The following is a 17,234-nucleotide window of genomic DNA, read 5'->3' as shown; positions in this document are numbered from 1 at the left end:
CTCCTTTCTCTCATTCTTTCCCCTCCACTCTCTATTAGGGCCCCTCATCAGGCTGGAGAAACTCACAGCAGCTGCTCGGCCCTGCATACAATCTGCCCTTTCACCTTCATCTCTGTTCTTATTTCACTCTGGGGATCAGGACCAGTAAAACATAGGGCTGCTCAAGAATCAAATCTAGCCCTAACCGGTTTGGCTCAGTGGATAGAGCATCGGCCTGTGGACTGAAAGGTCCTAGGTTCAATTCCAGCCAAGGGCATGTGCCTTGGTTGCACGCCCATCCCCAGTTGGAGATGTGCAGGAGGCAGCTGATCTGTGTTTCTCTCTCATTGATGTTTCTAGCTCTCTATCTCTCTCCCTTCCTCTCTGTAAAAAATTAATAAAATATATTTTTTTAAAAAAAGAAATACAAGTAGAGTGATTTGGGAGGAAACAAACAAAATTCTAACCTTTAATTAATCACAATATTAGTGTATATAGAACTCATCATTCAGTGAACATTATATCTCAATGAAGTTCCAAAACTTCTTGCCAATATAGATAACATAGCAGGAACTCCAGTAGGACATAACACAAAAAATACAATGCTGATATAAACTTTAGTCAGCTCAGGAAAACAATATGGAATATATTTTTGGAGGCTCTCATTTGGAGCTATAGGGATGAATCACACATGCATCAGATTCACACACACACACACACACACACACACACACACACTGAGGCAAGCTGCCAAACATATACAATTCGATTCTGTTTTTATGAAGTTTAAAAAAGTACAAAACAATATGATATATTACTTAAGAATAAATAAACATGTAGTAAAAGTATAAAGAGTAACAAGGCAACAATAAACACCCAAATCAGTATAGTGGTAATTTCTGTTGGGAGTGGAGGATAATTGATGTAGGGAATTTAACTGAATTGGTTTTGTTTCCTAAACCAAGTTTGGATACAGGAGTATTTCTTGTATTCATAGCTTTATATCATTACATGCATTATAATGTTATTTTCAAATGTACACAAAAGTAGAGGTGCTAATAAAAGGAACTCTTGTACACTCATCTTGCATATTCAACAATTATCAAAATGTCGTCATATGTGTTTCATATATTTTTTTTGTTAATTCTCATAGGAGGATATTTTTTCCATTGATTTTAGAGAGAGTGGAATGTAGGGGGAGGGGGAGAAAGAGAGAAACATCAATATGAGAGAGCCACATCAATTGGTTGCCCCCTACACGTGCCCCAATAAGGGTGGGGAACTGGCAACCCAGGTTCATGCCCTTGACTGAGTCGAACCCGTGACCCTTCAGTTTGCAGCGTGATGCCCTAACCATTTAGCCACTCCAGCCAGGGCTGCTTTATCAATCTTTGTCCTTTTCTTTCCTAAAATGTATTTTAAAAACAGATCACAAGTAACATGTCATATTATTTCTACATGTTGCAGTATACATATCTAAAAACCTGAGCATTTAAAAACATAACAATGTCATCACTACTAATAACAAAAAATAGTAATTCTTTAGTATCATGTATACCAGAAGACTATAAAAATACTTCCTCTAATTTTCTAAAAAATCCCTTTTATTTTCAGTTAATTTGTTCAAATCAGGATCCATATAAGGTCCACACATGATATTTAGTTGTTAGATTTCTAGTCTCTTTTGATCTAGGATTTTCCTTCCTGACATATGTCTTTTCATGCTCCATGCTGTTTATTCTTCATTTTTTCTATGTCTTGAATATTGCACACTTTTAAAAATATTTAAGATGCTTTATGTTGAAAAGGTTAAGTATGGCATTCACACAGTTGATCTTTTAGGCATGACGAGATGATAGAAATGAGGTAAAGTTGATTGACATGATGCACTATGTCTGTGTCAGAAAATATACCTGGATTTTCTTTGACTAAGGAAAATAGTCTGTGGTGAGTTAGCATGTGCTTATACATTAGTAGATGACATTACCCAGAAGCACTAAATAGTGAGAATTTAGAAGCAATGATACTTTGTGCCACATGTCCTTTTTCTAATGATAAATATTTTGATATTGACAAAATTGAAAGATTTCTTTAAATTCAGCAAATACTACTTAACACCTAACACATATAAGGCATTGTTATATACTGGGGATTGGAATACCAAGAGGATGACTATTTATTAAAAATTAATAACAATAGCTGATATTTATACAAAAATTAATTGTATATTATTATTTAATCTAATTCTCCAAACAACTGTATGAGGTACAACTGCATTTTGTATTATAGAAATTAGACTCAGAGAACTTAGAAATTGATCCAGGGTCTTACAACTGGTAAGTGGTTAAAAGAATTACAGGTGAAATCTGTTTGATTTGAACTCAGTCTATCTGATTCCAAAACAGAGACTTTTAAGCACTATACTCACTAGACTGCCACAATTATAAGTGCAATTCCATGTTGACTAGAGCAATTAGGACCCCTTATATCACAGCAAACTGCTTAATTTGGCCCAAACTTTAATGCCTAATGCTAGTCAAATGCCAAGTCTCTCCTTCCTGTGATTTTGTTCAGCTTGTTTCCACACACCTCTCAGACAGGGTATCTGATATTTGCAATTTTAATCAACTATATTTGAAAATATATATGTATTCATGCACTCTCTTTAGATTTTTATATACATATTTGCTCCTATACTTAACCTATCAATCTTAATTTTGGTAATGAATAGATACAGATAATATAGAAATGGATAATATAAAATAGATTATATATATGTGTGTGTGTGTGTGTGTGTGTGTGTGTGTGTGTGTGCATGTAAGCATATTCCACTATGTTCCTACCATTGAGTTTCCTTTCTGTTAAAATTAAGTAAGCTTTGCCAGAGCAAGGAGATAAGGTTTATAGAAGAAAAACTCTTGAATGGAGTTGGAAGCCCTGGCCTTTAGTCCTTGACCTGCACTTTATATGTGTGAAAGAGACCTTGGAAACTTCACCTCTCTTGAGTATTAGTTTCCTTATGAATAAAGTAGGAAAGTTAGAATTCCAGGCAAGGCTGATGTGAGGGTCTGTGAAGAGACAGACTTCAATAACCTCTAAGCTGTAAACTGCTGCATAATTTTGAAGCAAGTAAAAAAGGGGGAGCTAAACCACTCTAATCAAGCTCCGGCAACTCTACATTCACACATCTCACTTGGATCCCTGGATGCTCATCTCTGATTCATGTTAGTTGGGAGCAGTAAGCCAGTACTATTCCTCATTCTTTTGCCTGGGAACAGGGAAATTTCTGCTTTAAGAGAACCAGAAATAGGATTACTTTGTAAATGCTATTAGCTGACAGCACCTCTCATTAACCTCCAGATTAGGATTGGTGTATACCTTATGCTTTGTATTAATTTCTTCAACTAATTCATTTATTTATGTTTTCTTGAAAACTTATATATATATGATCTCATATTTGGAAATAGAATGCACAAGAAAAACTTTAATAATGGCATTTACAAAGCCCCCCCTTATCCATGTCGGTACCTCAATTGTAGGCAATAGAACGTGTATCATTTATATCTTAAATTTGCTGTAAACAAAGCATTTGCAAATATTAGGATTTAAAAAGACAGTATTGTACTAATATGCTTTTCTTTATCAATGTCCTTGAGTTGTAATTTATATAAAATATAGTACCCATATTTTAAGTGTACATTGTGATAAGAATTGTCAAATACACCTGAATAATCGCCACTATGATCAAGATAAAGGACATTTCCTTCAGTCTAAAAAGTTCCCTCCTGAGCTTTTGTGATCAATTTCCTTTTCTGACCCCTGGCTCAGGTGACTATTGAGCTGCTTTCTGTCATACCATCTCACATTCTGTAACTGGTTTTCTACACTTAGCCTAACATTTTTGAAATTCATTTATACTGTTGTATCTATAGTTTCTTTCTACTACTACATTGCATTGTTTGCATACAGCACAAGTAGTGTTTCTATTAATCTATTAATGGTTCTTGAGTTGATTCCATTTATTAGCTATCATGAATAAAGCTGACATGAACATTTATTTACAAGGCTTTGAATGGACATAAGCATCATGACACTTAAATTGCTGGTTCACAGGAAAGTATGTGTGTAATCTTTACGAAAATGCCAGCCATTTTATTATTTATCTTTATTGTTGAAAGTATTATAGATGTCACTTTTTTTCCAGTATTGACTCCCTCCACCCTATTCCTGCACCCTCCAGGCCTTCACTGCAATATTGTTTGTGTCCATGAGTTATGCATATATGCAGGTTAACCTCTTCCTATTTCCCTTTCCCCCTTCCCTCTGAGATTTGTCAGTCTGTTCCATGCATCCATTTCTCTGGTCCTATTTTGTTGGTCAGTTTATTTTCTTAATTAGATTCCACCTACAAGTGAGATCATGTGACTGGCTATTTCACTTAGCATAATACTTTCCAGGTCCCTACATGAGTTTTTTATATGCACTTATTTGTATGTGTGTACTGTGTGTATATACATACACATATATATATATAGGTGGGGTCAAAGTAAGTTTACAGTTGTGAGTATGTGAAACAGAGTTTATTCTTGCATCATTTATTATTGTATTATTTTCCATAACAGCTACTGTATACCTGTTTTGCCTCATCCTATATATAAGGTGTTAGTAAGAGAGAAAAAGTGAATATTATTTCAAAGTGTACATTTGAATATATTGCTAAATGACTAATACTGTAGAATTTCTACCAGTTAACAAAGGGCCCACAGAAAATCCACTGAAATGTTGGACATTCAAGATTAGTAACACTTGACAGAAAATGAAATTATTATGTCTTTGGGCCAAATCTGTATTTCTATGTGTGACACTGAATTAAGTTTTTCTGTGCTTCCTTCTTTGTGAGAAATGTTCTTAACTTACAAATTTTTCTTGAAGGAACATTAAAACTAAAATAAATCCTATCATCGTAATTTAATATATTGTTTCACATGTTCTTGATTTTGTTACATTTTCTTTATGTATATATCACTAGTATTCTTAGAGTTTAGCTTTAAGTATCCACTGTTATGTCTTTATTCTCTCTCCTACAGGACCCCTCCACTGACAATTTGTCAAGAAAAGTCCAATGTGTATTTTTTATGGTTCAAGTTCTGTCAGGATATGCCATAATACCCTATTAGATGCTAGTGGTGAGAGTGACAAAGATAAAGAGTTTCTGCTCTGTGTTTTGAATGCTAGTCTTTTTATTAAAAACTAGAGGCCTGGTACATGAATTCATGCATGGGTGGGTCCGGCTGGCCTGCCCCAATCAGCGCTGGGCCGGCTGGGGGAAAGGGTTGCAGGAGGTTGGCTAGCCAGCCCTGATCCTGATCGGGATTAGGGAGGCCAATCAGGGGCCAGACTGTTTGGGGGTAGGAGCTATGGGAGGTTGGCTGGCCACCCCACCCGAGATCGGGCCAGTTGGCCAGCTGCAGTGTATATCATAGTGACCAGACGTTCTGGTTGTTCTGGTTACTTGGCTTTTATATATATAGACTAGAGGCCTGATGCATGAAATTCATGCACTCGGGGGGAGGGGGTCCCTCAGCCCAGCATGTGCCCTCTTGCAGTCTGGGAGACCTGTGATTGATCACTCTAAAGAGGGAGGCCCCACCCACCCGGCCAGGGCTCCAAGATGGATCACCCAAAGAGGGAAGCCCAGGCTATCTGCCGCAGCGCTGCTGGCTGGGTAGCCTGGGCCTCCCTCTTTGGTGCGATCAATCGTGGGCTCCATGATTCATCACCCCAAAGAGGTCAGCCCTGCTCACCTGGCCAGGGCTCCATGATGGATCGCCCCCACAGAGGGAGGCTCTGCCCACCCACTGCAGCCCACCAGTTGGTGGTCTAGGCTTCCTTCTTTGGGGCCATTGTGGAGCCCTCTGATTGATCACCCTACTGGCCAGTGGCCGGGGCTTCCATCTGTGGGGTGATCATGGGGTGATGGTGGAACCCCTGACCAATCATATCACACCCACCTTGGCTGGCCTGGTGCCAATGGGTGTCATAGGGTGGTCATCGGATGGTCATTCCACTTTTTGGCCATTCGGTTGATTTGCATATTATGCTTTTACTAGAGGCCCGGTGCACAAAAATTTGTGCACTTGGCGGGGAAGGGGGGTGCCTCAGCCCGGCCTGTGCCCTCTCGCAGCCTGGGACCCCTTGGGAGATAACGACCTGCTGGCTTAGGCCTGCTCCCGGGTGGCAGAGGGCAGGCCCAATCCCTAGGTGCAGCTCCTGGTCAGGCTCAGAGCAGGGCTGATTGGGGAGTTGGGGTGCCGCCCCTGTCATGCACAGAGCAGGGCGATCAGGAGGTTGCGATGCCCCCCTCAGTCATGCTCAGGGTAGGGCTGATTGGGGGGTTGGGGCACCACCCCCTAAAACACTCAAGGCAGGGTCGATGGGCAGGTTGCGCGCCATCCCCTGTCATGCACAGAGCTGGGCCAATCAGGGGGTTGGGGCATTGCCCCCTGTCATGCACACAGCAGGGCCCATCAGGGAGGTTGGGTCTCCTTACCCTGTCACGCACAGAGAAAGGTCGATCAGGGGGTTGGGGAGCTCCCCCCTATCAGGCACAGAGCAGGGCTGATCAGGAGGTTGTGGCGCCTTCCCCTATCATGAACAGAGCAGGGCAGATAGGGAGGTTGTGGCCCCACCCCCTGTCACGCACAGAGCCGCAGGGCGATCAGGGGGTTTGGGCGCTGCCCCCTGTCACGCTGATCCTGGTGCCGGGAGGCCTTGCGGCTCCGCTGATCCCAGTGCTGGGAGGCATATTATCCTTTTAGTATATAGGATAGAGCCCTGGTGCACAGGTGGGGGTGGCTGGTTTGCCCTGAAGGGTGTCCTGGATCAGGGTGGGGGTCCCGCTTGGGTGCCTGGCCAGCCTGGATGAGGGGATGATGGCTGTTTGCAGTTGGTCACACACCCTTCAGGATGGAGGTCCCCACTGGGGTGCCTGGCCTACCTGGTTGAGGGGCTGCGGGCTGTTTTCAGGTTGGTGGGTGACTGAAGCTCCCAACTGCTCCTTTTTTTCTTTTCATTTTTTATTCTGGGCCAGCTTTAGCTCTGGCTCCAGCTCTGAGGCCTCTGCTGCTGAAAGCAGGTTTCTGGCCTTTGTTTACCTTCTGTATTTAGAACAATGTTGCGATCCTGCTGGCTGAACCCAGGCAACTAAAGCAGGTTTCTGGGGTTTTGTTTAGCTTCTATATTTGTAACATAGTTTCTTAGAGTTGCAGCTCAGAGGCCAGCAAGGCAGGTGGGGAACGTTGGAGTCCTCTGTCACTGAAGCAAGCAAGCCTCATGTTCGCTTTAAGCTGCCAGGCTGCCAGCCGCCATCTTGGCTGGCAGTTAATTTGCATATCGCCCTGATTAGCCAATGGGAAGGGTAGCGATTGTATGCTAATTACCATGTTTCTCTTTTATTAGATAGGATTACTATAGATGTGACAGTTCAGTGGACTTCAGAAATGTGGAAAGTCACATATAAAATCCTTGGCTGACCCATTCTCTCAGGCCAAGATACACATAAAAACATGCTCAAAGTCACTAATCATCTGAGAGAGGCAAATCAAAATGACAATGAGGTACCATCTTACACATGTCAAAATGTCTATCATCAACAAATCAATAAATGAAAAGTGCTGGCAAGGGTGTGGAGAAAAAGGAACCCTTGTGCACTGCTGGTGGGAATGCAGACTGGTGCAGCCATTGTGGAAAACACTATGGAGTTTCCTCAAAAAATGAAAATAAAACTCCCATTTGACCCAGTGATCCCACTTCTAGGAATATATCCTAAGAAACTAGAAACACCAATCAGAAAGGATATATACACCCCTATGTTCATAGCAACACAATTTACAATAGCTAAGTTTTGGAAACACCCCAAATGCCCATCAGCAGATGAGTGAATTAAAATACAAACAAAAAAACTATGGTACATCTGTAGAATGGAATACTAAGCTGATGTAAAAAAGGAAGGAACTCCTATCGTTTGGAACATTATGCTAAGCAAAGTAAGTCAGTCAGAGAAAGGTAAATATCACATGATCTCACTCATTTGTGGAATATCATGAACAACAGAAACTGATGAACAAAAACAGATCCAGAGACAGAGAAGCATCAATCATACCATCATACCTCCAAGGAAAGGCAGGGGCAGTAGGGGGGAAGCAGGTTGATCAACCAATGGACTTGTATGCATGCATATAAGTATAACCAATGGACTCAGACACTATGCGGGTGAGGGCACAAGTGAGGGGTAAGGGTCAATGGAGGGATAAGGACACATATGTAATACATTAATCAATAAATAGAAAAAAAAAGAGAGGACCCAAATAAATAAAGTCAGAAATAAAAAGAGAAGTAACAACTGACATCAAAGAAATACAAAGGATTGTAAAAAAATATTATGGATAACTATATACCAATAAATTGGACAATCTGAAAGAAATGGATAAATTCCTAGAAACATACAACCTTTCCAAATTAAATCAGGAAGTAACTTTGTGACTTTTCACAAATTACCTAAAATGTGTGAGTCTCAGGTTCCTTGTCCATAAAATGTCTGACCTACTAGAGTTGTATTGTGAAAACTATATAAAATAGTGTCTGTGAAGCAGTTAAAACAGTGCTCAGCTGATTAGACCTTCTTCCCTCTCTGTCTATTTTGGATTTCCAGCTGCACTGAATGCTTATGTGAGATACTGAGACAGGAACTTTCCTGGGTTTGGTAGAGAACTGGAACAGATAAACTCTGAGGTCTCTTCCAACTCTACAATTCTGACTATTGTATTTTAATTTGTATTTGATTAGTTTTGTTCTAAAATCAGACTGTGTGATGCAATAATGTGGTGTATATTTGTGTGCAAAAATTCACTGACTCAAAATATTTAATACTCATTAAATGAATATCATAACAATCTACTCACAAATTCTGCATAATTAACAACACAAAAATCTGATGACATTTCCTCTGTATATCCATTTTAATAGTTTATGAGTTCAGAATGGATGCCAGATTCCACCTGTATTTAGCATTTGCAGCCAATGTCTAGCTTCAGAAAGTTATAAAGTATGAGGTGTGCAGTATTAAGTCTGCTCAGTTGTCCATCTGACTATTCTGACAGCCACAAAATGATTTGATCTATGAAGAAAGTGTAAGCTGCCCTCACAAGGTTATGAACCAGATTTGAGTCTCCTTATTCAGCTATTGCATATCTTACACCAGTGAATTTATCTAAACCTTTGCTGAAATATTTTACATTTTTAGGCTGTAAAACATCTTCATGACCAATGTTTCTAGTACAAAGTAGTACTTTCCTTTTTTCTCTACAAAAATGGCCTGCTTTCAAATGTCCCTCATGCTGATATTAGAGTATTTTTGTGGATTTTACTGGGAAAGACCTCCACTTTTTTATCCTATTAAACCTGTCACTGTTTTACTTTGCAGATAAAGATTCCAAACCATTTTCAGTCAGACTATGATTTTTGCATCTTCACTCAGCATATGCTGTGTGGTTAGTACGTGATTTTTGAAAGATTCAGTTTCTCTTCTTTTTTTAGTCTCTGGATTTCCTGGCTCTGCTCAGTATTTTTTGTGGCTTTTTTGGCTGCCTCTATTTTCAATCCCACACTGAAAATCTCTGTGTCCTTTAGGAACCTCAAGCATCAAATTCATCATGCCCAAACTGAATGCTACATCTGTGTGATCTGCCCAAACATGCTTCTCCCCAAGTATTCATTTATCATTTGTACACATAAAAGAATCCTGAGAGCCATCTTAGCCTACTCCACATATTTATCCCTATTTTTATCATTTCTGCTACTTTTAATTTCTCTCTATGGATTCAAATTACCATCCGGTGTCATTTCATATTATGTGTAAGGTATGTATAATAACAATGAACTCAAATGTTTCTTCTGCCATCTCAGATCTTCAGTTAAGACCATATAATGGATTTTTCTGTTATTGTACTCCTTTCAACTATGTCTCCTATTTTGAGCTTGTTTTATTGATTGTTTTTTATTAAAATAATTATTTGCTAATGTATTTTTTTAAATAACTGTTTTGATTTTTCTTTGTTGTTGGTTCATGTGTTCTTGCTTTATTTTAATGGCTGTCATTCTTTCCTTTATCCCTTTAGACTTTCTAAAAATACTTAAGATAATTTTGAGATACTTCTATTATTTGCACCCTATTGGTAGTGAATTTATTGACTATTAAATGTGTTGGCAATCTTTCTTCGAGTGTTCTTTCGAATTTTTGTTTTCAGATGCATCTCCAGTCGTTTTTCTTTTACCTTCACCCCCTTCTCTCTGTGTGTGTTTAACCATCTCTACCTAGTAGCTTTGTGGTTGCCTCCACCTGGACACTGACAAACCAGGGGTCATAGTTCTTCCATCTCAGAGAAATAATGGGGAATAGACTGATACTGTCACTAAATCTGATGATTTCTGTGATTCTTCTAACCACATACGTGCAAGCTTTGTGTAAAATCAAAGACTTAGCCAATGGTTATAGCCTTTTTCAGCCTCATTTCACAAGAAGCTCAGTCTGCCAGGGACCCTGATTTCATTCAGTGAACCTGACTGAGATTTCCAGCAGCATATTCAACGTTTTACTTCTTGTTACCCTATAGTCACTTAACTCACAGCTTAATAGGAGGACCTGTAGCTTAGCAGGGCCAGGATTTCAGGAATTCTTAGCATTATATGTGTTTGTAATGTTTCTGATCCACAGATACGTTTATTGTTAAATGTGCAATTTTTAAATTCCACCTTTTTTAAAATTTAACATTAGCTTGGACTGAAGTTATAAAGTGGTAGTACCATAGAACTGTGTTTCATGTCTGATCCTTTCTCTCCATATCCACTTCTAATCATGTCTCAACAGTGCTATTGTTGCAGCCTGTTAATTGGTTTCCCTTTGTGTAAATTTCTTCTGTTCCCAATTTACCTCCAAGGACTACTTGAAGTAGTCTTTCTAAAACACACGTTGCTGCCTTAAACATACTTGTCAAAAAATCCAAGTGCATTATTATGGACCACAAGTCCTGTCACTTTCTTGCTTTGGTTCTTTATGTATTTTAGTTTCACTTCCAATAAAACCTTCCTGTACCTCTGTAAAATATTTGTTGCCCACACTGAATTTTTTATTATCAGACAACTCTTATATAATCCTATTACCCCTATGATGTCCTGTCTACCTAAAATGTTCCTCCCTACCCCCACCTAACATAGTCATATGAAAAGAATGCCTCATCCTGGCTCAAATATAATTTATTTTATAAAATTTTACCTAACCTCCCCAAGCAAAGTTAAGTCTTTCTATTTATAGTATATTTTCCATAGCTTTAATATGGTTTTTGACGCACTAAATTTTAATTATCTATTCACATATTTTCTTCCTGTAACATTTTTGCAAAATTAATATGTTTTTTTAAAAAATGTGGCCATTTAAAAATTAACAAAAATATTTCTTCATAAATTTGATAAGAAAATAGTTATTTTAACCCCATGTGTTTATGTAAAAACCATTATAAATAAAATATGTTGAAAAAGATCATACTTTACCTTTGAATGATGTTATGCTTGAGGGTTGCTTACATGACCAAGACTTTGGCACCCAGTAGTCAGAGAAATGACTACCTTTATGTCCAGAATGTAAAAGCACAACTATCAGCCTTTATGTGCATTTCAAATAGTGAAGTCACACCCTAAGTTCTATTAAATGGCCATCAGCATGCTGTTAAAGTTGGCTATACAATGAGTCTCAGTGCAACACAAAGGTGAATTCAATATATAAAATTTATAACTCTACTTAAGTCATTTATTTGAATAATATTTATGGATAACCTATGATAAGGCTAAGCTAGGCATTTAATTAAGAATTATATTACTTTCTGCTTTAGAATTTAAAAGTTATCCAAGGATAATTTGCATTACTTAACTCTCTTTAACCAGATCATTGATTTTTATAGAATGTCTTCTGTCTCCACAGTTAAACTTACCAGAAGCTCAAAAAAATAGTCATTCCATTTTTGAAGCAATACTCTCAGTAGTTGGTAAGATAAGGTGTGCTCATAATGATGATAATGGTAATCATCATTGGTAATTCATTCTCAGTGATGCTAAAATAATTCACTTTTTTTTCAGCAAATATTTACTGTCTAGTGCATTCAGGTAGTGTCCTAGGTTCTGGAATAGAGCAGTACACAGAAAAGTTAAAAACAAATTCCTGTCATCATGGAGTTGATACGTTAGTGGGGGATACATATAATAAATGAATAAATTGATATATAAACACACAATAAAATAAGATGATGGTAAGGTATACAGAAAATATATATATAGCAAAGAAGTGGCTGAGGTAAGTCACAGAAAGTAGAGGAAAGCATCTGAGATTTTAAATAAGGATGCTAAGGAGATGCTGACTGAGAAGGTAACATTATAACAAAAAATGGAAGTGTTTGAGGGAGCCAGTCTATAGACTTCTGAAGTAAGAGCATCCAACAAAGAGAAGGACAGTGAAAAGACCTGCTCTATTTTAATTTTTGAGCAATTATTATGACCTAGTATGCTATAGTTGCTTATTAATTTTGCTCCTACTAGAATAAATATTACATTAAGGCAGATAATTGAATCTGTTATTTCTTTATTCACTGCTGAATTCCTAGGATCTAAAACAGTGCCTGGCATACGGTAGGTACATATTAGATATATGATAAATGTGTATTGAACAAATGAATACGTGTTTCTTGTCATTTTTCATAAAGTGCGTTATGTATTATGATATGGTCTCTATTTTACAACAAAGTAGTTTTATCATTTTCTTTCTGAATCTATGAAGGGCTTCAGAGACAAGTCCTTGAACTCCTTTTTTTTATTCTTTGTACCTACTCTCTAAGTAATGCCATTTAGGCCCGATATCCTTCATGCCATGTATATATTCTTGACTTCCAATATACATTTTCAGCTTCAACCTCTCCCCCAAACTCCTAATTCATATATTAGTCAAATACTTCATATATTCATTTGGATATCTAACAAACATCTCAAAATAGGATGTCTATAAGCAAACTACTGATTCTTCAGAAACATTTTTCCCAGTAGATAGGATCTCCTTTTCTTAGCACCCCCTTCCAATTTGGCATCCTCTTTGACTCCTCTTCCTCCCCCCCTACTTTTAATCTAATCTAACAGCATATAATATTGCCTCTAGTTTCAAAAATATTGCAAATATGATCACTTTCTAGTATGTCAACCTCTACCACTATAGTCCAAGCAACCAACATCAAACTCCTAGATTACCCTAAAAAATATCTTAACTGGTGCTTGACTTTTACCCTTGAACCACTATGGTTCATCTCCTCACAAGAACTGGACTAAACATTTTAAAACATAAAATAGGTCATGTAATTCCCATGCTGAAAACTCAATAATGGCTTCCTATATCCCTTAAAATAATATTGAAACTCATTACCATGGCCTACAAAGACCTTGCAGGATCTGGCCTTTGTCTTGCTTGACCCCTTTTCTTATCCCTTTTGCCCATGTTTCTGTTTCAGTCATGCTATCTTTCTAACTGCTCCTGATACCCACAAAGTATGTTATTATCTTAAGGGAACATTCAGTTCCTTCTACCTAGAATGAGCCTTCATAATAAATGTTCATGACTTACTCATAATTTATTCATGTCTCTTCTCAAATATCTCTTCTGTATAGGGGCATTTCCTTACTATCACATAGTATATTCACTATTCCCCTCCAATTCCTGGCCCTCAGTCACTATCTCTTTTGTCTTACTTATTTTATTTTACAGTATATATTAGTATCTGGATAATATGATTATTTGTTTACTCATTTATTGCCTGTCTCCCCCTTTTAGAATGGCATATTTATAAGGACAGTTACTTTGTTTTGTTCATTATTGTATCCCTGACATCTGAGTCCTTGATGCATAGCCTATCTAATAAATAGGGTATATGCTAATTGACTTTCACATCACAAAGATGGCACACCCACACCCAATAAGGAGGGAGTATGCTAATTGACTGCCACGCCCTCAAAGATGGCGGTGCCCACAGCTACAAGATGGCGGCTCCCGGTCCCCTCAGCCCCACTGGGATGGCCTTGCTGCACACCTGCTTCCAGAGTCCCCCAGTCCACCAGCCCCCGAGCCACCCAGGGCCGGCCTGAGGCACAGGCAAGCCTCTGATGTAAGCTGCCCAGCTGCCCAAGGTCAGCCTGAGTTGCAAGCTTCCCAGCCACCCAGGGCCAGCCTGAGGTGCAAGTAAGCCTTGTATGGTGGCTGCCCAGCCACCCAGGGCCTCCCAAGGCTCAGGTAACCATGGCCGACCAAGGCTTGTGCTGCCAGCAGTGGCAGCAGCAAAGGTTTGATGGTGGTGTTGCCTTCCCCTGATCGTCAGGTTGCCTCCCACCCCTGAGGGCGCCCAGACTATGAGAGGGGGCAGGTCGGGCTGAGGGACCCCCCTGCCAGTATATGAATTTTCATGCACCGGACCTCTAGTATTCAATAATATTTGATGAAGAGATGACTATCATATATCCAAGTTCTGAGAAAAAAAATAAAACCTAATGTAACAGGAATCTTTATAAGTCTGATCATCTTGTGCCAGTTATTGAGAATACAAAGATGAACCGAAGAGTCCCTATCCTTCAATAGCTCATAGCTCACTGAGAAGGCAAACACATAGGCACATTATGACTCATATGTAATCAGCTTGCTAAATCCAAGTCCTTTATTAACTGTATGTTTTTGGGCGAGGGATTGTGACTATTTTTCATCTACAATCTAAGACCTTACCAGCATGTGCTAACCAGGGGTGGGCAAACTTTTTGACTCGAGGGCCACAATGGGTTCTTAAACTGGACCGGAGGGCCGGAACAAAAGCATGGATGGAGTGTTTGTGTGAACTAATATAAATTCAAAATAAACATCATTACATAAAAGGGTACGGTCCTTTTTTTTTTTTTTAGTTTTATTCTTTTCAACCTGGCTGGGCCCGCGGGCCGTAGTTTGCCCACGGCTGTAAGCGTTCTAATCCAGAAAGTCACAATGCTTTGGGAGGGCTAGGGAAGAAATAGCCCATTTGAAATAAATCAAGGAAAATGAAGGGAAGGTCAAAGTGCATTTCTCTTAAAGGCATGTATACGCTTTTGCTAAGGTTAAAAGATACCCAATGGAATTTCAAATAGAAGACAAATACTAAGCAAAGACTTGTGAAGGATGACTGTAAAGTATGTCTAACACCAAGGACTGGAGCCCTGGATCATGGATGTGTTGCTTGTTTACATTCGTTAGGCATTCCACTCTTGCACTGAATTTGTACCTGAAACATGTATTGAGCTCCTGGATCAGAACTCTACCCTGGATCACAATTCTACCATTTCTATGTTAAATAACCAGACCAGGACCGCCTTCCTTTATGTTAATCTTCCCACCCATCTATTGAATGGTCTATTCACCCATCCATTCATCCATCCATCCTATATCTCTAGCTACTATTTAGTTAATGTTTACTAGTGCAATCAGATGCAGAGGAGCTCAGTGTGGTGAGGACACAAATACACAGACAGCTATTTACTAGGTCTTGGGAATACCAAGATAAATGGGGCATAGAGTTAGGGCATAAAATAGGTATTCTTCTTATGCTCAAGGCACTCAGAGTCTAAAGGAGAAATCAGACTAATAAACAAGCAATTACAATTCAATGTGTTAAGTGATAATATGATAAACATAAGGTGTTATGGGAAAACAAAGGCAGATCACCTGACCCAGCAAGGAGTTACAGTAGAGGCTTTTCAGAAGTAAGATGGCTAGAAATTGGAGGTTAGCCAATATGAGGATAAATATTTTATGTAGTAGAAGAGTTAACAGAAAACGGCATATTCAGGAAATAAAAGTAGTCCACTGGACAGAATGATGGCCCTTCCTTTGTTATGGTTTTAGGGTTTATAAAAAAATTAAAAACATAAGCAAAAGAGTAAGAATTAAAAGTTACCTGGACAGTTACTGTGAGTGGAATTCTGCTGCAATTACTTTGAAGGCAGTTGCTGTGTTCAATTATTCAACTTCTTTCAACAGTTTCTTATGAGCTATTTTCAAATAAATTCATATTTCATGTTTATTAAACATTTGAGGTCATGCTTACATTTTGTCCTTTGCTCAAAGCAATAAGTACTTAGAGGAACTTAGCACTCAAGTTGGAAAATTAGAAATACTGTAGAAGAAATTAAATTCATATTTTTCATGTGTTTACTTTCAGTCAAAATATTGTTTAATAAAAGCTATTTAATTTCTCCAGAAGAATGAAAAAAGCCGCTGGTAAACTTTTTAGAGAAGTCTCACTAATTTTGTGAGATCATGCAAGATTGAGTCAGGGATTTTCCTGATTATTCCTGATCCTACCACTGACTCATTTCAGGCCTATCTTTAAAACTTCTTCCTTTATAAGGTCAAAATCTTTTTCTTACAAAAAATAACAAAATTTGAAGCGTATAAAGCAACTGCTCTTTTGATAGAAGTATTCATGACTTATTTTAAAAATTGGACATTCAAAGTGCTCATAAATAGGATAAATGATTTACAGAGTATGAGATGAGTTCTAACCTAGAAAACTGAGCCAACAATAAAGGAACTCTCAAAAAAGATTGACTACCCTTAGATCTGTATGTAAAAATCTGACAAACTCAGATAAATATTTAGCCAGGGGTGGACAAACTTTTTGACTCGAGGGCCACAATGGGTTCTTAAACTGGACCAGAGGGCCGGAACAAAAGCATGGATGGAGTGTTTGTGTGAACTAATATAAATTCAAAGTAAACATCATTACATAAAAGGGTACGGTCTTTTTTTTCAATAGTTTTATTTGGTCCACGGGCCGTAGTTTGCCCACGGCTGATTTAGACAGTAGTTGGCATGTGGAATTTCCAATTGTTTAGGCAGTTTTGACATCCAAGGGGTGAAACCATGGTCCAGAGTCTCCAAATATTGGATTGGGAAACAGACCAAAGTCCAGTCTTGGAATCACAACAAAGGAGCAAAGACCAAACAAAATTGTAAGCTTAAAGAATGAGGTATAATTGGTAATAAGGAAATTTGGTGAGAACAGAGATTTGATAACAAGATGGACGTACACTAATGCTGTAAATAAATCAGATCCAAAGTTTATCAGTGAGGACAGTTTGGAGAGCAAAATGAG

This window comes from Myotis davidii, unplaced genomic scaffold, assembly GCF_000327345.1.
Source record: "Myotis davidii unplaced genomic scaffold, ASM32734v1 scaffold1075, whole genome shotgun sequence".
In the NCBI taxonomy this organism is placed as follows: Eukaryota; Metazoa; Chordata; class Mammalia; order Chiroptera; family Vespertilionidae; genus Myotis; species Myotis davidii.
This window is presented reverse-complemented; position numbering follows the sequence as displayed.